Source organism: Strix uralensis, chromosome 21, assembly GCF_047716275.1.
Source record: "Strix uralensis isolate ZFMK-TIS-50842 chromosome 21, bStrUra1, whole genome shotgun sequence".
NCBI classification, from domain to species: Eukaryota; Metazoa; Chordata; class Aves; order Strigiformes; family Strigidae; genus Strix; species Strix uralensis.
This window is the reverse complement of record NC_133992.1, coordinates 2,455,185-2,478,607: the sequence shown is the minus strand read 5'-3', so window position 1 is coordinate 2,478,607 and position 23,423 is coordinate 2,455,185. Positions and strand designations below refer to the sequence as shown.

Here is a 23,423-nt window from a genome sequence, read left to right as displayed (position 1 = left end):
ACAGGGGAGCTGGGCAGGCCCAGCAAAATCCTGGAATGAAGCATGAAGCTGGAACAGGAGATCTTGGATATAGGCACCAAGAAAGATGGCCAGAAAGAGGAAAAACCCATGGCAATGTTAGAAATGTGGTGGGGGACATAGAGGAGGAACAGTGACACCACAAACCAGAGCAGTAACATGGCTGGACAGATAAAAGCAACCAGATTTTAGGTGAAAGGGTTAGGTTAATCAAGATGCATGTGAGAAGACACAGCAACAGGAAAAGTGAGACGGGAATAGGCTCCAGCATGATCTTTGAGGTGGTATTAAGAGACACAAAAGAAGAACACATGGGACTAAGAAAGGGACCACAACTTGTGGGAGTGGCACATGGGGAGGGGACAGGGACACCACAGAGCTGGGTATGAGGCAGTGGCAGAAGAATGGGAACATTGAGTTACTTTGTGGTCATCCTCTTGAGGGGTGGGCAATAGGACTGCCCTGAGGCTGCGGAGGGTTTGAACCTTGTTTTCCATGTTGTAGCCAAACATCTAATGGGGTTATGAAAAAAGTGACACCTCACTCTTGCTACATTTTAGGAGAAAAACAGAATTCCAGTCACCCATGACATAGCCATGTAACACCAGGAGAAGGCTCAGCCCATTGACTCAAACATGAGGAGTGCCTTACCTACAGCCTACAGAGATGTGCAGGTGTTTTTACAAAAGAGTTAGGGACCCACAAATCCTCCGGCATTTTCCCATTGCCTGTTGGCCAGTCCCACGGGAGTGGGGTGTCCTTGGATTGTGAAACTGCACAGAGCACTTCTGTCACAAGACCAGACTTAGGGATAAATGAACGAATGTAATTTAATCCATCAAAGTAACCAGGCCAAAATTAGAAGCCATTAGAAAGGCAAAGCCAAAGATAAGGAAATGCAATTCATTGTACTAACAACTGGTGGTTCTTGGCTCGGCTAATCCAAAAACATAGATACCCTTCCCCACCAACCCTAAGGCAAGGGTGCTCTCTGCTTATCTTAACTAAGGGACCTGGAGGTACTTCCCACAACCCAGACCGACCTGCCAGGCACGTCCCAACTCTACGCAGGACATGAATGCACACCATCCTCCAGGAACCCTAAACCCAGCAGCAGGGGCAAGGCGAGACTCGTGCACTCCAGCAAGCCCTCCCTCAACCGAGGAGCAGCCTCCAGTCCCACTGTTTCTGTATAACAGATGATGCAGGGAGGGCAGAAATGGCAGGAGAACAGAAAATGTGCACAAACAACAAGCTCCAACTGTCCTCCTTGCCCAGGCAGCAATGATCACTGTCCCTTACCAGAGCTTCCTTGCCATGCAGAATGGGCACCAGGGAGCACATGGCACAGTGACATTTTCACTCTATTCCTTACACTGGCATCTCTCTCCAGCTTTTGAGGAGGTTGCTTACTCTGTTTTTGGGGGTTTTTTTTGGTTTTTTTTTTTTTTTTTTAAACTATCCTCAAAACATATCAGCTACAAGTTAGCAATAGTCCTCTCAAGACCTACAATCTTCCACTGCAAGAGTCTCACACAGCAACCATATATATGACATGTTAACCACACAGATGACAGATGGAGTATTAAGAGCGCTCAATCTAAACCACCTTCCTCCCTCCCCATTCTCAAGGGGCTTCGCCATAACCTTTTACTTAACTGTACTCAAACTTGCATTCAGAAGGAGATCAGGTTACTGAGTCGCAGAATTATTTGGGCTGGAAGAGATCCTCAGGAGAGTATCTAATCCCACCTCCTGCTCAAAACAGGGTTAGCACCAATTTCAGAGCAGCCTGCACAGGACTTTGTCCAGCTGGGTCTTAAAAACCTCCAATGATGGAAACTCCCCCACCTCTCTGGACAACCTCTTCCACTGCTTGACTGTCTGCAGAGGGAAAACTTCAGCCCTCCTTATGCCAAGGCAGAAACTCCTGTTATTTCAGTCAGTGATCACTGTCAACCCTCCTGATATACATCTCTGTTTCTGTTGTTTTAATAATCTGCCCTTAGGTATCCCAAAGCCTTCTCTTGTCCTGACTAAACCAGCCTGGCTCCATCAACCTCTTCAGTGAAGCCAAACTTCAGTATTAAGTTACTTAATATTTTCTCCCAAGCCACTACTCATGAGACCAAGGTTCTGTCTGGGCAGTGGGACAGCTCTGGTCAGATTTTGCTACAACTCCCACCAGCTTCTTCATGGGCAAACTCAGGAATAACTGAGTTTGTCCCCTACTGATGCCAGAGCATGACTGGCACACTACTCCCTGGCCCTCTGTTTAGGGACTGTGGGGATCACATTCCCACTGGTAACTATTTTTGAGAGGTATCAAGTGGCACTTTTTAAATCAACTCATTCAACGTAGTACTGATCAGCAAAATGGAAACCAAGATACTGCCACCTTAACACAGAGAGAGGGAAGGGACTGGTTACACTAACAGCAAATAAGGACCAGATACCACCAAAACTGCTCAGGAGGGTGTTTCTCAGTTCAGAGCCCACCAGCTACCAGCAGTGGTGAGGCACCCTAGTAGAGCATGAAGGCTATGCCAGAGATCAGACCCTGCCCAAGGCAAGGAGGACCTGCCCCGGGGACCCAACACACTCCTGCTCCCGAAGCAGAGCCTCTTCTGCCTCCCGGGAGCAGCAGCATTTGGTCAACAGCAGGGAACTTAGTCAGGATCCAGGTATATGATGTCAACGCAGCTACTTTTGGCAACCAGGACAGGAATCTCATTAAAAACCACAATCTGAAGACTTTTCGGACGTGATCTGCTTTCCATCAGAGCACATGGATCACTAAGCATGTTCTTTCTTTAATTTGACACCAATTTACAAATGCACCAGCTTCCCCAGATCTTGCTCTGGACAGAGGTTAGTCTCAACCACCTGTTGGTTATGTGCTCCCACTCTGTTTTAAAACACTGCTACAACATTTGTGTTTTCCCAAACTTCTGGAACTCCTTCAGTCTTCCCAGATTTATTACACATCAGCAGCCAGGATTCAGAAAGCTGTTTTGCCAATTTGTTTTGAACAAACAAGTTCCAATCTTGCTCAAGTTTCAAAGACTTCAAAATGTTATCTTGTGTTTAACACCCTCCCTGGTTACCACTGCAACAAAGTATTTAGATATCCTCATAAAGGAGAGTACATCATCCAGCTTCTCCCCAAACACAGGAAATGTTTTACCTCTCAGTATTGTATAGCAATCAGTTAAGAGGGTTTTTTTAAACCTTTCTCAGCAATATAAACACCATTGATGAAATTTATTTTGTTACACAGATATTAAAATATTGCTTACTGTCCTGAAATATATTTGCTATGCTTTTTCAGTTATCTTTATCTTTCCTCATTAATCGCCTACCTTCCAAAATACCCACTTTACAGTAACAGCCACTTATCTACAACTTTTTTTGCAAACTGCTCCTAGTGGTTTCTTTTAAAAAGATAAAACATGATTACTGGGACAGACTCTGCAAAACCAGAGGGAAGCAAAGTCGCATACAGGGGCACATAGTACCCAGCACCGAGCTGAGAAGCTCCTGTTCTTTGCAAGGGTGGAAGCCAAACTCAGAGATGGTTCAGTGAAAGTCAAACCAGAAATACTCTTTTGGAACATCTACTAATTTAGCTGGCCATTTAGTTTCCATCAAACCACCACAGAAATGCTGATACTACCAAAAGCTACGTTTTATTAGTTTTGTAAAATGTCTCTTCATGTTCATAAAACAAAAATTCAGTGCACCTGTCACTGGCACACAGACCTTGCCCTGAGCTTGAGAAGCATTACTGGCTCTGCTGTAGTCTTACCAAAAAAGTGTCTATAGATGTGAAAAGCCATGCCATACATCTACAAAAAGATACCAAACCTGAAGAAGCTTTTTCAATATCAGAAAGAAGCACAAATTATCATCTCTTACTGCATTCCACAGATTGAAATAACTCCAAACACCAAATGCAGCAAGTGGAAAGTCTTACTGCCCTCCAACAGCACACTGGCCTGAAGCAGAGGGGACAAGGCAGGTTGTGTCCTCAGCGGGCATCATTTCTACAGAGGCCGAGCAGAATGTGCATCAGTGCACCTAACCAAGAAAGCAAAGTCTGGGTACACACAGCTGTTACATTCTGCTTGAGCAAGCTTTGTTTACCACACAAATTAAACTTTAAAACCACTCTGTGAAGTGCCTGGCAAAGATGGGAGCAGTGAGCGGCAACACTTACAGAGCAGCTGAAGTTGCTGCATCAAACCTGGAGACTCTGGGGAGGATTTCCAGGCAGGTCTAACCAAGTTCTGCTGGGTTACTATTGACTAGTACAATTCTACAAGATAAAATGTAACTTCTCATGTACAGAGAAGAAATTTCAATTAACTAAACGTTCCAGCAAGATACCTAGCATGACTATAGACCATTCAGAGAAGATCTTTGCTTACCACACTGTATTTCAAGCAATCAAACCAAATGTTTTGCTTATAAACAAAGGAAAAGACAAGAAGACTGAAAAAGCTCTAGCAGCATTTCACAGCTATGGAAAGCCACAATGGCTGATTCTGATCAAATTTTCTCAGGACAGACCAGAAAAGAGGAGCCTACAGAGAATTAACGAGATTTAGCAATTACACAGAAGGCAAGTAGCTGTAGGAAAATCCTGGGATTGTTTGAGGCAAAGAGGAGAGACACAGGAGAGATGGGGGGGGGGAAAGAAATACATACAATAATGATGCTTAGACCAAAAAAAGGATCCCATTTACTTTTCCATATTGAAAATTAACTGAAATTAAAAAACAACAAATTAAAAATGAGGAAATTAAATTCCACGGCATACCATGCACATTAAGCCTCTGGGACATATTGCCACAGAGCAATGTGGGAGTAATTCAATAAAATATTGGAAGCGGATCTACACAATAAGAACATCTGCAATTCCATTAGCAGAGTAAAAGAAAGGGTACACTGGATATAAATTTTCATCTAGCCAGGCATAAGCAAACTAGTCATTAATGTGACCAGAAAGTTATCTCTTACATAGGCAGGTTATTCCACATTTGTCTGCATTCAAGCTCTTGGGCTTTCATGTGCAATGTGCCAAGCAGCCACTGCCTGAGATAAAATGGGTGCCTGAGTAGGTGGGCTGTGATCTAATCCAGTTTGGCAAGCTTTATGTCTGCATATAGAGATCACATTTCAGTTTTCAGCAGCTTATTGTGCAGCTTCTCAAAAAGAGAAACAACACTACCCACTTTTTTTTTTTTAGCAGAGATTATCCTCTGTGACAGAAAAAGGGGAGATGAAATTTCAGCCAAACCTATTAAATAAATACCTGCAAAGCAGTGAGCAACCCTGGAACGCTCCAGTGGAAACACGGCTATTTTGGAAAGTTCTCAGCACCTGAGACAATGGGGAAATAATCTGATTTTATCTGGAGGGACTGCTACTAACAACAAGGATTCTCAGGAGCAGCTTCCTGCATATTCATACTCCTGTGTTGTAGGCTAAATGTGAATCTGAGAAAGTTTGACTGTGACAAAAACTGCAGTAGGTGCACCAGGAGGGAACAGTCTTCATCTCCTCAGGAGGAGAGTGAACACAGGCAACACACAGCCACAGAACTCGCAGCGGGCAGGAGCTGCTGGGGTTCGGAGGGCAGGAGCATGTCCCCCCCCACCTTACCACAAGCAACTCGCTGCCAGCCCCAGTTTTTGCATATCTGACTCAGCCTTAGCCCTGAAACATTTCAGGCAAGCATGTCTGATTGAGAGCTCAAACGCCATGGGCTTTCCCAGAGAGCCACAGCCCCAGAAACCACTTCTGTGCGGGAGAATGACACCAGCCAGCTTCACATTTCTACCCAACAACAGATCCCACGGGTCCCAGAGGGCCCCGGGCATGCAGCACTGCGGGAACACCCGGGATTTGGGAACCCCTCCTGTAGTCGCGGGACAAAAAACAGCAAGCAAAGAGCCACCATCTCCCTACCAGCCAGGGAGAGAAATCTTCACCTCCCAGCACTGCCACCGCTACAAACCCCCTTCACTTCCAGCAAGTCTGCAAAGGCGTTTGTGCTTTAGCCAACAACAGAAGCGCGCGCGGGGGCAGAGCTGATCGCAAGCTGAAAGCAGAGTTACGCTGGAAGGACCCTACCTGCCTTGCCCGGGGCCTGCTGAGCACAGGGAACAACTGCTGTGTCTCTTTTGAACTCCATAGGTTGAGCCAGGCTGTAGTTTCGACATTCCTTGCAACTTTCCACCAGCACACATGATATGTTCAAACTTGAGTAACTCCTCCCTCCTCCCTCCCTCCGCACACACAGACAGGCCCAGGAGATGGCCCTGCCTCTATCATCCCAGTTCCTATAGCAACTCCTGACCGAGCAGATGGAAACAGAGCTGTTTTCTAGGCAAATCTGCCTTCTTGGATTCCTCTGCTCTTCCCTGCTGTTGGCCCCTCCTTGCTCCAGTGCTCTCCCTAGGGGCTGCTCCGCTGGCACTTGGCCCAGACTTCGCCTGGAGGAAGGCCAAGCTTTGAATTCATTTAGTAAAACCACAACATAAAGCAGCTCTCCTGCTCAGGAAGCAGGGCCCGTGTAGTCCCAGGGGCAAGCCAGGCCCCGGCACAGCACTGCAGAGCCAGCTTGCACCTTCTTGTTTAACACAGCTGCCTGCACCCGCAGGAAAAATCCTGGCAAAGACGTCGCCACGCCGTGCTCCTCACGTTCATTCTTCACCAGCATGTGTCACCCATAGGGGAAAGGTAAAAAGCAAAGACAGAACTAGTCATTTATTAAGCAATTCCAGCCGATGGGATTATTGCAACCAAAGAGCAGAGTGGGGCACTTCTCAGTCGTCTGGACTTTCAAGGTCTTTCCTGGATGAGGGAGAGACCAGCAGTGACACTGGGGCTCATCGCATGTTCATCGCAACAGCTCACCCTTGTCTGCTTCCCTCAGGTTGGGCTCCCACAGGAGTGAAGTTCACTACTGCAGCCATTAGACAGCTGCATGACATCACATTAATTTCCTTTTCACTTAAAAAATATAGAAATAGAGTGAAAATACAAAACTCAGTATTAGAATGTGGCACTTGCAGGGAGATAATTACCAATGGTGACAGTGAGAACCTCAGAGGCAGGTAACGATGCTAAGGCTTCGTGGTGGCAGGACAAGCAGGACCACAGCAGATGGAGCCACAGGAGCCACTGACATGGCCACAGGGCCAGCAGGCTGTGGGCACCCTGGGAAGACCACCCACACCCAGTAAGGCACCACCACAGGGCACAGCCATGGGGCTGCAAAACTGCTCTTCAGCTGCACAGCCCTCAAAGCCCTTCCACCTCCAGCACTGCCTGCTGCCCCTCCCCACGGCCGGGCTCTGCTGCAAAGCTACTGCTGGGGCCACTGGAGAGCCCTGGAATGGGGCGGCCTGCAGCAGGCCAGGGCCACACTCACCTGGGTGACAAGGCCACTGGGATTTGAGAGGAACATCACCTGGTGACACCAGTTTAAAGCCCCAGTTAGGGGACGGGCAGCAAGGAACACAACAGCAGAAGGAGACTGAAGAGCAGAAGTACTTTGCTGACTTGTCCGTTGGGAAACACAGGTGCTGGCCTGCCTCCTGCAAGGAAGCTGCTCAGCAAGGGAAGTGCTGTGATGCCCCATTCAGACAACCCGCTGCAGGGAAGCATCCTCCTGGGGTCAGCAGCACAGGGCTGCGAAGCAGCACTGGGGTGGGAAGCAGATGCCCATGTTGTTCAGGAGTGACACTCACGGGCACTCCACAGCAGGAAGCTGAGAAGTGGGGACAGCAGCAATTCAGCCCATTCTTCGAAGACTCCCATGCTACACCAGGCTTCAAGCAGTAATCACAGCAAAGCATCAACAGAAGCAGCAGGTATTTCAGGTATTCAAAAGAAAAAAAGGAAGCAGACATGAACCACACTGTGCCCACACCAAGTCCCAACTGGAAAATACAGCTGTGAGCTGTAAGACATGGTCATATGTATGCACATGCACAGCCAGATGTTGCCTTGCTCCCATCTTCCTCCCTGCCTCCATACCCCATCTCAGCCACACAATTCACCTCTGTACCAAGAATAGAAAACTATTTACTTTTTTCCCCCCCCTTGAGTAATTTTTCCACGTCTGAGTGCACTGATCAGCTCAGAGGGATGGGACAATCCTTAAGGCTCATATATGGTTTGGGTCAGAAACACACGCCCAGCAGCAGGGTGGAGGTAGAAAGACATGAGACCCCTTCCTGCTTGGGAAGCTCTACTCCAAGAGGGTGTTACTGATTCAGACAACTTACAAGACACTCTCCTGCCAAAATAAGGATACCTGCCCTGTCAACATAACAGTGCCCGGGGACCAAGCTGGATACAAGCCCCTGCAGTAAGCTGGGACCAAAACAATTCCCTTTGGAGGACACAGGGCAGTGTGGGGCAAAGGTGCCTGCGGACACCCAGGAACAGGGAGTCCAGGAGGGACATCAATAAAAGCAAAGCAGATGCACGTCACAGAAGCAACATCAAGGGTCTAGAGAAAACTCCCCATTCCCTGCAGCATCAGGAAGAGCAAACACATCCGAGGAGCTCCCTTCCCTGGGGAAGGACGCCGCCATGGAGGCACAAAGCACTGCTAGAAAACTGCTGATTTTGCAGTTAGACTCACTGTTGCCTTCAGCACTTCAACACAAAAATAAGCTCTCTGCTGGGTGCCCTCTGAAATGTAACTTGACCCCACGGTATACATTCCCTAATCAATCTAGGGACAAAGCAAAGCAGAAAACAGCCCTTTTTTCATTGGAATGAGCCCAAATATGCACAATAACAGATCCCACTCAGACTATTACAAATTAAAGTACTTCAGAGAGTTTTGCATCTCACATCGCAGAGGGAGCATACTTCTGCAATAGCATCATCGGTTCTCAAATTGTGTATTTGAGAGACATCCTAATGACCTCATAGCAGCACATGTGACCAGTAAGTCATCTTCTCAAAGGACTAGAAATAACATCAACAGACCCTGTTTTGGTTTTGCACAGAACAGCTTTCTGCAGCATGAGCAGGTTTCCAAATGGCGAGGGAGCAGAATCAGCTCAGGCCAGGGCTGGCATTTTTATAGTTTCTCTAGGAGATTGTGTTTGGCTTTGGAAAAGATCAGTCCAATTAACAGATACTAAATTCCATGCACAAATTTAGACACAAAAGCTTGTTTATCCCAACGCAGGGCAATTTGTCTGGGTTTTAGGCATCTATAGGGTATCGTGTCTCAAAAGCATTTCAAAAGCATTCTAAGAGATAAGAGGTGGTCTCACAAAATAGAAAATAATGCCTTGAAAGTGCCTCGACAGGCTTAAAAGCAGGGGTTTTTTTCTTCCAGTGCTTAAAAATAACCTGCTATGCTCAGCAGCAAAGCAGAAATTTGAAATTCGTGGGTGATGAACTGGTGAGCTGTTCGCACTGAAATCAGGGAGTTTCCTTCTGCTGTCCCAGAGCCTGATCAGGTGGCACTGGGAGAAATAAATGAACAGCAGTGAGCATGCTGATGCTAAGGTGAAGGCAACTAGACAAACAGCTCAAGACAGACCAATGGCCTTGACCACCTGAGCAGATCCCTCTACTGTACTGAGCACAAGGTTATTGCAGAGGAAAAGCTACATAATCCCATTGTAGAAATTAATGTCAAAAAAGACATGCACCAGACCTGTGACTTATGGCCAGAGAACTGACCCAGTTACCAACAGTGAGCTGGGAATACACATCCAGATGAGAATAGGAAAACACTCATTAGAATAGCACCCAAAAGCTTTTTCTGCCAGAAAAAAAACACACAACAGGCTGCTCCAGCAATACTACCAGACCACCGGTCCTACAGCAGCTCTGCTCCATGATCCTTACTCTCCTTGCCTTCCAGACACACACCGAGCCCAGCCACGGCAGGACCTCTACCTGCCTTTATCTGAGAAGGCCACAGGAGGGTCCAATGATCCCAGTAAGCACCAATGTCCCATGTCAGACAGGACCAGAACATCACCTGAGCAGCCTTCAGCTATGTAGGGACAAAGGAGCTGAAGAGCACAGGACAGTCCCACTAAGGAGGCTGGACCTGTAGAACGTTTAAGCTTTTTATGCTTTCAGTGAGAGGTGGTAAAAGCCAGCTCCCACCTTCACCTTTCCAGGAACTTTTGATGCAACGCATAAGCCTGCTGTAAAAGTGCTTTGTTTAGACCCTACAGCCTTCTTCTGTCCTGACCCATAGTGCGAGAGCATGTTCACTCCCACCCTACCTCAGCCGAAACATCTGCTCAGCCTAGTTCTGCTAGTATCGTCCTTCCTCTGCAAAGAAATCCACTTTGAGCCATAAACCTGGGAAAAGAGGGAAGCAGGGCAGAGCTTGGCACAGCAGGGAGGGCAAGTCTGGCACACGTGTGTGACATCCTCTGAGAAATTCTTCCCTGTGAGGGTGGGGAGGCCCTGGCACAGGTTGCCCAGAGAAGCTGTGGCTGCCCCCTCCCTGGAAGGGTTCAAGGTCAGGCTGGACGGGCTTTGGGCAACCTGGGCTAGTGGAAGGTGTCCCTGCCTGTGGCGGGGGGGGACATGACAACGACACGGACACTAGATGATCTTTAAGGTCTCTTCCAACTCAAACCATTCGATGGTTCTGTGAAATACTGACAAACCACTCTTGCATACAAGGTACTGACTAGAGTTATTCTGCAGGATGAGGGAAGAAGGCTCAGAGAGGACAAGATAGCGCATGCAGTGACATATATGGACACCTGACGTGGGACAAACGCTCCCCAAGCAGTGTAAGAGACAACAGGGCACAAGGGGAGCACTCACCCTCCACCACACACTTCCCACCCCATGCCAAGGAAGCCTTTCCTGCTCTGAAAAGAGATGCCAGAGTCCTCAAGGGCAAATACCACAGCAGTATGGTTCTCCTTTGCCCCTCAGCAACTTTCTAAATCACTAAATTAAGCACAACCTCTGGTCCAGCCATGGGATAGATACATCCTCATGCCCCCAACAGATAAAGTTCTGCAGCTGAGCCAAGCTACTTGTTTCTGGGCACGCAGGCAGCTGCCCAGTGAAACCCTGTCCTGCTGGGACACAGGAGCAGAAGAGGCCTCAGCACTGCTCTGCCACCGCAGCTCCCTCACCCAGGGATGAGAATGGCTGGGGAGGTGACAGTGGAGGAATAACAACTCCTCCCCAGCCCCCCAGATCTCACTCAGAGCTTTAATACTACCAGGAAAGATGCAAACAGCAGCAGCCTCCCATTTGCCCCGTCTTTTAAACAACACAGTCCCCAGCTGCTACACCAGGGGCTGCCTCAAATACGGGGTGAGAGTAGAGAAGGAAACTAGTACTTATACCCCCGGGTCAGAACAAGCGGAGTGAGATCAATTTAGCTTTAGTTGGTGTAATGACAAAGCCCCAGTGAATACATCATCCAGACAAGGAGTAAATTCCTGGCATAGAGCAGCACTCAGCAAGGACACACTTGTAAACACTCTCCTTGGCCATCTCTGCTGATGCAGCTGTGAGAATGGGGCAGAGAAAACCGTTATCTGCAGACATCCCTCCCTATCCCTGGACACTGGGACCAGCCCAAGCAGGACATCTCCAGCATCTCTGCCTTGTTCTTGTCTGCACGATGAGCCAAGCACCCTCTTGTCTCTCGTCTTTCACACCTCTGGTGTCCTGCAACAGCAGGCGCTGCAGATGAGAATCGCTGCCACTCCAAGGAAGGGCTCAACCGCCATGAGCTAGTAAGCCCCTGCTCTGGGCTTTTAACATCTAATCCCTGGAAGCAGTTGATATATTCAGCAGGCACAAGGCCTCTTTCAAAGCTGACCTTTCTTCTTGAAGCACCAGATAGTATCTGATGTCCCGAGCACTGCCCTTCACCTGTTCCTCCCCCACCACCACACCAGGCCAGCTCTCTCTGCCCTCCATCCCTGCAAGGCGTTTGGAGCAAGGGAGGCAGCGTAAGGAGAGTTGTGACAAGCAGAGCTGCACAGGACCCAGGACTGCTGGGGACAAAGCCCTGCTATTTCACCTGAGGTGGTACTTCCCCAAGTCCGTTCCTCTCTCCCAGGTGAATCTGCGTTGGCATATCTCACCTCAAAAACTAGAAGCTGCGCAGACCTGAGAAGACCAGTGTCTGAGTATTAATTCCAAATCCAGCTAAGAGAAAAGCTAATCAGCTTCCTTCACTGGAGATTTTATTCCAGAGACACGGAGAATATGAGCAGAAAGCCAAAGCAAACTATAAGCACTGGCTATAAGCTTCAGTGAGGAGAAACAGCACATGGGAAGGGAGAGATTCAGCACCAGACATTTGCTTTTCCCAGCCAGGGACACCAAACCAACTGAACCACCGAACGGGCTGAGCTCAGCTTACAGCAGTGATGCCGTTACAGCTCCTCCACCTGCACAGACCCCTGCAGAAATAAGTGGTGCATGGAAGAACTGCTGGTAAAACAAGAGCTGTCAGCCAAAGTCAGGGGTGTCAGCCAGAGGCTGAGGCCCTGTACAGCTGTTGCTCCAGGACCCTCCAGCCATACAACCCCAAACCTGACCTCTGCACTTTCATCCGAAGCTAGCACGCAGAGAGCAGCTGACAACAGTAGTCACCACATTTCTGCGATTCCTTAGCAAGGACTATCATCTTCAAATAACCAGAAGACCCACGCTCCCAGCCTTTTTTGCTGGCTCTGGTATGGAAACAAAAGGCAGGAGTGTGCTCTCGGGTGAGCAGTTCAAATGGGCAGGATACCAACGGGCCCCTCTGCACCGCGTGAGTGAGAATTTGTAACCCACCCAAGGACACTGCTGCTTGCTCCACACCACCAGACTCATCTGACAACGGCTGGTTTGCTCTCTAACAGGACTACAACATGAATCTCCAGAGCAGAAAGTGTCGAGCGAGATCCCAACCAGCCCACAGGAGCTCTCATTTTCAGTGCCAGTGAAGCACACACATCATTTCTGAATCTCCCCATTACACGAGGGGATGCAGAGTCCAGGGATGCAGCCAGATTTGAGTCTAGCAAAGAGGCCTTGGCTAGGGAAGCTTCCACCTCCTCAGCAGCTCCTTGCATCTCAGCCATTTCCCTTCCAAGCAAGGCCTCCTGGCCTAAGTAAGCATAAGGGTGTTGCAATCTGCAGTTTAGTCTGAAGAAATCCAGCCCAGCCCAGAAGCAGCAGCAGGCCTCTGGTCTGGCCTGACTACGTGCCATTCATGGACACCCACTGCGTCCTGAAGCTTGTGGCATTTCTGAAGGCAAGTTTACTTCTCAGATGTAGGGAGCTGTGCTGCTCCCATTAACACACAGGACCACGATGGGCAACTTAGACATGCACTCCAACAGCCACACTCATCTCATGACCTGGCATTTTTTCTGAAATAAGTGCAGCAGACACAGGGGAAAACCCTCTCCTCCCATTGCAAGGGGCTGAGGAGGGTAGATAAAAGGCAACTGCATGCCTTGTGCATGTGTGGCCTCAGCCTGGGCGCACAGCTGGCCAGCACCAATCCCACACTCAGCCTCAGGGCGAAGGATGCTCCCAGCGCTCATCCTGCGCCTCCTGACAAGCCCCTCTCGTATCTGGGCAAACGCCACGGCTAATAGCAAGGGGAAAACACCCATTTGTTCATTCCAACAATGGGACATGTCCTACAAATGCTGCTTCAGCTGTAATACCCCGTGCAAACATAAGAAAACCACCTAACAGGATCCCTGCCTTTTCCTGCAGAAACAGCAATAGGGTCTGCTCATATTTCCCATACTAGCACAGAAAAGACAGAAGGATGCAGATACATTACACATTACATTATTAGCTCTACTGGGACATTTCCTAACAGTTCACTTAAATGTTTTTAAACCTGCAGGATGAGGTCATTCAAACCTAAACACATAACCCACACTATAAGGTGGTTCACTAGGTAAAACTCTCAAACAAAAGCAAACAAAAGCTGATCCTGCATGGTACACTGCTCCATCCCTGGACACTGTCAAGACTTGGCCAGACAAAGCCATGGCTGAGGCAATCACATGCTGGAGACAGTCCCACTTCAAGCAGGAGGTCAGACTGAAGACCTCCAGATGTCCTTTCCAACCACTGTTTCCATCATCCTGTGATAGCAAATGAGAAGAGGTAGAATAATTAATGCCAACAGTTTTATGAAAGACTTGCATTGACTTTCTATTCTAGAAATCTTTCTAGATTATATGAAAAGCTTGGTTAACGAAGATGTCGGCACTGACTCAATCAAGGCTAATTCTGTACTGGCAGGGATACCAGAGTACCAGTATCCTTGATGTACTGCACGGGTCTCAAACAGGGTCACAGTACCCTGCCTCAGACTGTCCTTGCACAAATTAACACACGCCATAAGAGATTTCTTTTTGGCATTGTATTCAAATTTGGCTACATATTCAAATAGAAAAGCTTGCAATAATTCCAAGAATACAGGTTAAAAGCAAAACAGCCAATAGCTCTCAAGATGTAGAAGCAACTGGAAAAACCCCCACTGTAAGTCTTTACTCTAGGGAGGTCTCACAAGCATGGCTGCTATTTGGTGCCCTTCCAGTGCCGTGGCAGAGACTGAACCACATGTAATCACTGGTGGGTTCAGTCCTCAGAAAGAAGGCAGCACATCTACACGAGGTGCTCTTGTCTGGAGGGTGATGGGGAAGCAGCAGCAGGCACCAAGATGAAAGAAGGTCGCTGGCCACCAGAGAAACTGCCACCAATGCCACTCCTCCCAACCGTCTGCCCGTGGTGCTGCCAGGTCTGACCCATGGTATCTGCCCACGGCACTGGCCAGCAAAGGTTATTTTCTCAGAGTAACACCCTGTCCAGGTTTTCCCAAAACATGAAAGAAAACATAAGACTGCTGCTAGCTAAATACGTAGATGCATGGTGTCAAACTGATGGAAAGAGGAAGGACACTTTGGGAAGCTGGATTATTTGAATAATATCCATCACAATCCAGACAAATGCAAAACACATGCACTTAAAAACAAAGTCCATGAGATGAATTTACAGCATTGGGACCCTTGTCCAGGGAAACAGCAAGGGAGCTCACTGCATGGCTAGCTCTGCTAGTCTGCTGATTTCTTCTCTTCAGCAACTGAATCATAGTGCACATGGCCAACACCTCATCCCAAACAATAACATGGCGTTGGAGGCTCGCACTGCACATGTTCTCACAAGCACCCCCAAGCTCAGCTCCACTATAAATGCAGAAATGAAAGATAAACATTCCTGGAAGATCACATTACCCAGCACGAAGATGTGACAGCTTGTCAGGAACAGCAGAAACAGCCTGAGCTTAGTGAAAAACCCTCATTATAGGCTGACATTTTCATATTGGAGAATACTGGTACTCCAGCTATTTCTGCCCCCCCCCCCCCCCCCCCCCTTTTTTTTTTTTCTTTTTACACTTTTTGACAGGCAGAAACAAACGAGCACAAGTGAAATAACAGAGCAATAGTACAGATGGGACAACAAAACCTGATGCTTGGCTGGTTTAGCTCTCCATTAAAAGGCAACACAAATGACTGATACCACTACCAAACGATACATGCAACAAAAACATGCCCAGATTATCATCCTCCAAGGAAAAAGAAGAGCTACAAACACAGCATGCTCTGCAGGCTCTGTCTCTGTATTTGCTCGTTCTTCAGCAACTCTTCATTACTGATGGGTGGGACATTTTTACACCTTAAATGCTATTCCCAAAGAAACTGAACTAACTTCTTATTTTCACTGCATAAATTCATCTGTTGGAAGAAAATACCCCGCCCTATTCTTCTGGCCTTCAAACTGCAGCTGGCAGACTCGGGACATAGGACAGTCCTGGGGAAGAAACACAACTGTGTACTTTGTTTGCCTGTCTCTCCTCTTGAGCTCTCACCCTCTCCTCCATTCCCCACGGCACATATAAGCTGATCATCTCCCCACCATCTCTGGACAGGAGCTGACTTGTTTCAGGTTCATCAGGCACCAGAGCTCTGCATTGCACAGTGCTGCAGACAGATTTGGGCACAGTACCCAAGTATCACGAAAGGAAAGTCAAATCAGGTCAGGAGAGCATCATCCATGCTGGGAGCCCTTCCAAGCAAACACCCAGAGAGCTGCTGCATTAGGAGCAGACAGGCCCCAAATCCAGATTTTGGAACAACTCCACCCAGTTTAACTCCTTGCTCATACATTCTGCAAGCATCAGTTCTGAGCGGGCTGGTGTTTCAACAGCTCCATACTTGACATTTCATGGACAAAACAAGGTTTAGGCAGCACTCTTTGGGGTACAGATTATCACCTCCCATGTGTACACACTGCTCAACCCAGCCGGCAGCCCCAGGACAATCTCGAGGTGGACAGCCAGCCCATGAGCGGACCCAGAGGATCCCATCCGGGGGAGCAGTGTGAAGAATGAAATGGTTGAGCTGTTATGAAAAATATACCAACTCACTGCAATCCATCAGAGCAACAAGTGTTTTTCCAGCCTTCTTCATTAAATGAAGGATCCTGGGATTATTAGCCAGTGAGCAAAGGCACGGAACCAAAGCAACTTATGGTCACAACTATTTTACCTAGGGAATAAAATAATATGACATAGAAAGTAGGTATTTTAACTTGCATTATACTACACACTCACAAGGATGCCAAATGAAGTTTGACGAGCCTGCATATAAGTGTTTTTCACTTGTGTGCTTGACTTTCCACCTCTATAAAATACCTGCATGAAGTTATGCATTGGAAAGAGCTTCTGATAAACTTCCACACAGCAGACATGCTTAAGTGACAGGCAGCACAGTGACAGGAAAAAAACAATACCACCAAGCCTGGGCTTACCTGTAAGATTTACTTTCAACTATTTGTTTCAGAAAACAAGCTCACAGTGACCCACAATGAGAGTCCCCTACAGGCAGAAACACTGATGTGCAGTGGTAGGAGGTGTAACACTTCTTGCTTTACACATTCCTGTCTTCAAGTTGCAGAAAACGTCGGTAGATTTCAAGTTTAGGACTTGAAATTTTCCCCACCCAGTCTGACTCCAAATTTCATTTTTCTTAAAGAGCAAACAAATGGCCCCTTGGCTCCTATTTCCATAATCAATATTAGCAAAACTTCCGCCCCCATCTGTTTTTGCATAACTAATGCCTTCTTGATTTGGGAGATGTAATTTTAGGCACAAAGAGGCCCTGGCATCAGGAAAGTTCCCTTTTACCTCGCCTGTGAGAACAGGCTGTACTTCATAGCTACTGGCAACAGAAGTTTTTAGCTTGCTCCCCTACGCTGGGAACACCACCCAACATCACCTTAGAACAGCTTTGTTTAATTTTCAACATTCTTAAATGATGGTTGCGATTATTTTGGAAAAGGCTTTTCTATTAAGGACACTGTAACCCAGCTGCCATCAAGAGAAATAGAAAACAGTGACCGTTTTGAGAGGGACCAGAGATTGGTGGGTTCCTCTGCAACAGAACATTAGCATCCAGTCTTCCCTGCTCAGAATGTTCTTAGGCATTAACAGAAAAAATATCATCCATTCTACATAAATTCCTTTGCTGAAGCCAGCAGAAAAACGTCTGTGGAATTAAGATGAGAGCCTTCCCTCGCTTGGGCTTATCCCAACACCACACACACTAAAGAGAGAAACAGAGCTAAGGAAAGATGAAATACTTCCTTGCTATCTCCTGTTGCTGTCCAAGCAATAGGACCCAGCACTTGAGAGCATCCCTTGGACCTCTGCATATTCAGAAAGCTCTTGTTGGAGCACAGAGCTGCCCTGAAGACGGATGCTTTCACAGTCTCTAGTGTTTTGTACATGCCATGAGGACACCGGGCATGTGACTTGTGTGTTAAAACTTTCTGGCTCACCAGCCTAAGTTCAGATTCTTTCCCTGCAAAACACACTGCATGATCTCATCTGCAAGCAATCAGCCTGAGAAATCAGCTTGTTAAAAGGAAGCTTCTAGGAAAGGAGAGATGTCTCTGGAGAATTTGGGGGCCTATATAATTTTAACCAGTTTGTTAAATCCCAGCTGCTCTTCTCCCCATTGGGGTCACACAACCAAGAAACTGTTTCTCCTCCCACACAACTCCAGACAGGAGGACAGTTTGCCAACACCAAACTGGAGCATCACATTTTCATTCTCCACAGCCTGAAAGCAGTCACATTTTCATGCAAACTCATTTTAAGTAGGCGCCGGAAGAGTACAAGAACAAACTCAGAGCTGCAAGTCGAGCAGCATCCGGAAAAGCAATCCATTAAACACGCAACAGTGGTGACCTGAACACGTAAAACGGAATATTTTCTTGACTTCTGGATACGTATTTCAGCGTTTCCCCACAATTATCACTTGAGCCCTAGGCAGGCACCCAAAGAGAGAAATAACCAGTACAGCAGAAGCTCTGAAGAGGAGTAAGGGAACAAACAATAAGCTTCCTGAAAAGCCAGCTTTACCCTGAGATTGCTTGAAGTGATGTAACAGAATTTTACCCAAGTTTCTGGTGGTGCTACGGGAGCATTCAGAAGCCCTACGCTCCTCCCTGCGCTACATCTCTACAAGGCAACATCCTTTCCTTCCCAGTGAAAACCCTGGGGAAGCACGAGCACTGTGAAGAGCATAGGAAATGAAGTGCAGCATTTGATTCCCAGATTACATTCTCAGTTCATCTTCACAGGGCCAGCTGCACCTTATTTCTTTAGAAGGAGCACTGCGGTGAGTAGAACTAGCAGCACAACTCCTGTGCCCACCAACTCCGTCACATTTGCATCCCCCGAGCTTTCAGAAGGATCACCACTCTTACACCCCAAAGGGGAGGCAGGGAAGATCAGATCACCATCCTGCCTTTCTTCACTTTCTTCCGTGCAAGCTGTCACACCCTGCATTAGCTGCTCTCAACAGTATCTCCCAGGCAACCCTTTCTCAGCTGCCCCTAGTTGGTCACTCAAGTACTTTGAAAGACTTTCTTGCATAGAAATCACTGTTTAATATTCAACACAGAACACAGGAGGGACAAGAAAAAGCTAGCCTGTCTCTAACAAAAGAGATCAGGAGGACTAAACCCTTGGCTCTTCCCCGCCATGGATTATTCCAAGTGAAGCGATTATTCACCACTTCCGGCACCTATTTTCAGTTCAACTTGTAAAAGTAACTGTTATGAAACAAACAGAAGGAAGCAAAGATCAGAGTGGAAAGGCAAAACACTTTTGTTACCATGAGAGCAAAGGATCAAGTTAACCACATTGGGTTTTCCTTCAATTTGTATCTTTACTAAAGCTACTCACTACTTTTTAAAAAGATTACCTACATCCCAACCCTTAAGTTCTTGAACCCACTGTGAGAATCACCCTGAGGGACTTTGCCCTGTACAATGCAGGATGACAGTCATGGAGAAACTGTGGCACCTTCTAGCTCCAAATGCAACTCTGAACCTCACAGCAGTTTGAAATATTGCCCTAAAGAAACTTTTTGCTCTGTGTCTTTAAGAAAGACATAGCTGTGACTGCAAACATTCAGGCTAAATGAAAAAGTCTCCTTCAAGCTTTTTACTCCCTAGCCAAGTTCCTAATTTTACTGGATTAGAGCAGACAGCCCCCCAAACATACGTCGCTGCTAAAATCAAGGTGCAGGACAACTGCCCCTGAATCCCTGAGAAACCACATCTCAGAAAATTCAAACCATAAAGGGGAGCAATATTGAAGGGCTCAGCTGCTACCTCCTATGGTGCAGCTTCTCAACCAAATCATGAAGGGGAAGAAGAAAAAGGAGACTTTCCAGCTCAAGTTCCAACTCCTTTTTAAAAATCAGTTTATAACCACTAAAATAAACACAGTAAGAACAACTGTTCAGTAACTGGGAACCTGCAAAAACAGCTGCAGTTTTAAGAGCAGCTCAGGCAATGTCTGGCAAACACCAGCAGATACAAACAGCCCAAGGGGACGATAGGACATTTGGGGAATGAAACAGTGAATTTCATCCATGGGCTCATCGAGAAACTGCCTAAAGTTGATCCAGCCAGGGTACACCAGGCAGAAGTAGCTACTCTGTCTGTGCTGTAGTGGGCTTTTCCTCCCTCTCGGATCTGCTTCTCTCCCAAATTCCTCTTCCTCCTGGATGCCCAGGCCTCTGCCATGCCCTTAACTGCCCTGGGCTGGCTCAGCCCAGCAGACAGCATCCCAGTGCCCCTGGCTTGCTACGGGGAGAGATCCAGAGCGCAGCCACACCGCTGCCCAGGTACATCACCTGGGTGGGCATGCTGCTCTCCACACGGGTCTCCCACTCAGCAGGGGCTCTAGGCTGTTACTGATACCCAAAAGCCTTCTCACAGGACACTGCTGGTCCCTCCTGAGCACAGACCCCCCCACTGCAGCCAAATTCCCCAGGAAACAGCCACCTCAAAGGGAAGGAAGGGCAGGAAAGCCAGAACAAGCAGAGTACTCCAAGACATCGGCTTCTGAATATTTCAACTGTTCTGAAGTCACTCTAGGACATCTTCAGAACAGCAACCGGCAACCACATCAGATGGTGCAGAACTGCAGCAGCAAGTAGCACCTCTGAAGAAAAGTCACGCAGAGTCCTACTGCCATTTCAACTTTGGACTCCAGCCAAGATAATTCCCCAGTATTTAGACACTCAGGAGACTTTCTGACATTTTCTCCTCAATGACTATTTAGAAGTGGAGGATCCAAATCTCCACTCAGTGTTATCCAAGTAGCTACCTGAAGCCTCGACAGACAGCCACATGCTTTGAACATCTTCCTTCACTGCAAAGTTGAGTTTTCAATTACACCCAGTTCTGGTTGTTCTTGGCTCTCCGTCCCTCACCACAGACCTGTGCTTTCTGTGGCCAGGCTTGTCACTGTGAACAAAAACCAAAATCAGGAAAGATGTAACAAATAAAGTCTTCCTGGACAGTGAATTGAATGAGAAAGATGAAAGCTCCTAGGAAAGGCAAGGAAGCCAGGTCTGTGGTGAGGAGGCAGGTCACCTGGGCAATTCCCAGGGGAAGAAGGGGACAGAGAGCCTCAGGGTCTTGCAGGGACCACTCCTGAAAGTTTAAGACGCTGCAACTTCCAAACTGTAGCCTGTGAGCATCCAAAGGCCACAGATCACTTGCTGGCAGCAAAAGAAAGCTCACACACCCTGACATCTGCCCAGGGGACAGGCACACACCTGGGTAATAGATTTAAGTCTTCTTAAAATACAATTACTTTCCTCAATTATACACCAGAGGCCAGAACCCACAGGCTGAGCAAGCCCCAAGCGGCATGGCAGCTAATTCACAGAAAGCCTCTCTCTATTTCCACGGCCCACATTACCCAGACAATCAGCCTAAACGGACATCGGAGCCTTTCTAATTTTATGGTTCACAGAGAGAAGGCAGGAACGGCTGATGGAAGAGCAGCACGGCCTCTCTGCCCACACATGCCACTACTTCTGGCTCTAGAACTAGAGAACTGCTGCTACATTTTTTTTAAAGGAACTTTTTTTTTTTCCAGTGGAGTCAGTTGAAGAGAAAAAGAGCTTGGCATTTTAAACTGAAGCATTTCAAAACGTTGGTTTATCTTTCAACCTCAAAAGAAGAGAAATATAAGCGAAACAAAATCTCAGTCACTCCCTCAAAAGATTTTTCCCTTTCTGCCTCCAACAAAGTAAAGCACCCTGAGCTCCACTTGATCACTTCTTTCTTCTTCCCCTTTGACTTACAAGATTCCACTAGAGAAGCTGACATGAAATAATCCCAGATTCTCATATTTTGTCTTTTCCCAATTCCCACCCCCCCAACAACATTTAGCCAGACCAAAGAAAGTCAGCACATCCAGCACAAAAAGGAAGAAAAGGAAAAGCACCAACAAACAAGAAACTGAATTACTGAGTATCAACCAAAAAAGGCCAAAATAAAAGTTTAAAAGCAAAGTTTTCCCACAGAGGTCTGCTTAAGGAAAAAAAAAAAAAAAAAAAAAAAGGAAAGCTCTTTTTCATAAAGGGAAAAAAAAAAAAACAAACAAATGAAACCATCAGCCAGCACGAGGGTCGAACTTCAAAGCTTGTGAGAAAAACAGGATCTCAGGACCTGACAAAACGAACACGGTCATTCCACACCGCAGCAGCGCAGTTTACTCCCTCCTGCCCACTTACTCCTACCTCGCCCAGCCCCGGCAGCGCCTGGCAGCGCCACGAGGAACCTGCCCCCAACCTGCCCCAGCTGCAGGGCAGGGACACAGCGACCAGAGCCCCGGAGCGCTCCCGCGGCCCCCGCTCCGGCCGGGCCTGGCCGCGGGACGGCACAGCCCAGCCTCTGCTGCCGAGACCGCCGGCGGGGCTGGAGCCGGCTCCTGACACGGCCGGCAAACCGGCCTAACAAAGAAAGCAAAGCTCGGAGCCGGGCGGGCAGCGCTCGTTCGAACGGTCTGAGGCTGCACGTCACCGCCGTGAACCCCCCGAGTGTCCCGAGCAGCGCCCGGGGAGCGCGACCCAGCACAAAAGCGGGTGTCCCGGTTTGGGGGGGGGGGGGGGGGGACGACACTCAGCAACCCGGTCCCACCTCCCTGCCCACCGCGGGCTGCCCCGGGCCCCTGGAGCCGGGCGGGGGGTGCCCGGCCCCGGGGGCGAGCACGGCCCGGGCCGCATGGACCCCGCCGGGCCGCCCTCGCTCGGGCGCTGCTCCCCAACACCCACGGGAGGCCGAAAGCCCCGCGGGGGGTTACCGAAAGGCGCCCCGGGAGCGGTCCCGATGACTCCCGCACCTGCGCCCGCCCGCCGCGACCGGGCACGGGGCGGAACCGCGGCGGCCCCGCCGCCCCCAGCCCCGCCGCGCCGCCGCCGGTCGGGCCCGCGGGCACCCAGCGGGGCGGGGCCGCCGCCCCGGGCAGCGCCTCCCCCGGTGGTAGCGGCGGCGGGCGGGGTGGGGCCGAGCGAACCGCCGCGCTTACCTGAGAGCCCGGGCGGCGGCGGCGGGCGGGCGCGCTGCATCACGGCCCCCTTCCGGCCGCCGGGCGGGCGAGGGCGGGGGCGGTCGCGGGCCCGGCGCTCTTAAAGCGACAGATCGCCGGGGCACCGGGCTGGCGGCGTCGCTATGGCAACGCGGCGCGGAGGGCGGGAGCCGGGGCGGCCTGGGGTCGGCGGCCTGTGCCCGTGTCCGCCGTCCGCCTCAGGCGCTGCCGTGACCCCGAGCTCCCCGCGTGCCTCCGGGCCCCGCCATGTCCCTGTGTGCTCCTGTGTCCCCCAGGTACCTCCGGGCTGAGCCGTGTCCTGCCCTCCCTCGGCCCCACCGTGTCCCCGTGTGCTCAGGGCTGAGCCCTGTCCCCCATTTGCCTCAGGGCCCCACTGCGTTCCCAGGTGACCCCCCACGCCTTGGGGCCGGGCGGTGTCCCCCTGTCC

The 23,423-nt window shown here is 49.0% G+C and overlaps 1 protein-coding gene across 4 annotated transcripts in view; it reads right to left on the bottom strand.

The window, feature by feature from the left end:
- The window catches only part of LOC141953010 (discoidin domain-containing receptor 2-like), a 62,239-nt gene extending 39,186 nt beyond the window's left edge, over positions 1-23,053 (bottom strand). Inside the window, exon 1 of one of the 4 annotated variants that reach the window (XM_074891199.1) lies at positions 22,976-23,053. The gene's annotated coding sequence lies outside the window, so the exon portion shown is untranslated. Of the gene's footprint in view, positions 1-6,156; positions 6,265-22,750; positions 22,880-22,975 lie in introns of those variants that run through there. The other 3 variants (XM_074891200.1, XM_074891202.1, XM_074891201.1) reach the window with 3 other exon arrangements.
- Between the last annotated feature and the right edge of the window lie 370 nt (positions 23,054-23,423).